The following is a 1,157-nucleotide window of genomic DNA, read 5'->3' as shown; positions in this document are numbered from 1 at the left end:
GTAGTCATATGTTGGAAACTTGGTCCCATTTGTAGCAGTGATAAGAGGCTATAGAATTCTTAAGAGATAGAGACTAGTGGATTATTATTTGGTTCTTGAGGGGCTTATGTCAAAGGGACTCTGTTCTCATGGGACCCTGAGTTGGTTCTCGTGAAAGCCAGGTATGATAAAGAACAAACCTGGCTCCTTCTTGGTTTCTGGCTTCCTGTCTCTCCAGGTGAAATCTCCCTACCACACGTCACCATTCAGTGAGGCCATACACAATTAAACCTTCACCCAAGGCCGAATCTATGGAGCTGATTTATCTTGGATTTTTAACCCTAACATAGAACTAAATAAAGTTCTTTAGAGAGTCTCCAGCCTCTGGTATTTCGATGCAGCAATAAAAAATGAGTAAATGCGGTATGCTGCGAAAAAAAAATCCATTTCTCTATCTATAGGGAAGGAGGCTGGTGTGGAGAACAGTAACTGCTATGGCGTCAGGTGCTTTGGTGAAACCTCAGATGCTGGGTCTTCTGGCCAAGCATTTTATATTGTTGAAGCATTCACGGTTGCCCTGGGGGTTGTAAGTTTGGTGTGGCTGAACCAACAAAAAAAGCATATGCAGATATCTACAGAAATTAGGATTCCATGGAAGATTTTGAGGAGATGAGGAGGGCTGGAATCTTTCAGATACAGAGTGATTTTGGAATATGAAGAATTTCTTTGGATTGAGGTCCTTAGAAGTTTGTACTCCTGAACTATAAAACATGAATATGTGGGCTAAGAAAAAGTTTTCCTTGGTAAATGCACAATTAACAAATACTATATAAAGACAGAAAGAAAGAAAGAAAGAAAGAAAGAAAGAAAGAAAGAAAGAAAGAAAGGAAAAAATGGGTAAATGCACTAGTCATCTAACCTTTTTACTTGATTTGGAAGTGAATCTCATGTTACTTTTGACAGGTCTTAGTTCTTCACTGTTTTTTTCCTGGAATCCTCAGTTCTTCACCATGTGGACCTCTGCATAGTGTTGTTTAGAACAATACCACCAGCTTCACTTTGGCCTCTTCTCTGCCAAAGGAGTGTGACAAAGAGAGAGAGAAAAAGTAAAATTAGGAATCATCTATCCAACCTCAAACTTTAACTTCATCTTTCTTAACGAAGAATCCCGCTGTTAT

General features: G+C 39.2%; 1 pseudogene; it reads left to right on the top strand.

Moving 5' to 3' along the window:
• The first annotated feature begins 473 nt into the window (after positions 1-473).
• On the top strand, positions 474-696 carry LOC114086886 (cytochrome c oxidase subunit 6C-like; annotated as a pseudogene).
• Positions 697-1,157: the final 461 nt, after the last annotated feature.

Source organism: Marmota flaviventris, chromosome 6, assembly GCF_047511675.1.
Source record: "Marmota flaviventris isolate mMarFla1 chromosome 6, mMarFla1.hap1, whole genome shotgun sequence".
Taxonomy (NCBI): Eukaryota; Metazoa; Chordata; class Mammalia; order Rodentia; family Sciuridae; genus Marmota; species Marmota flaviventris.
Note: the sequence above shows the minus strand (reverse complement) of the source record. Positions and strands in the feature narration are given on the sequence as shown.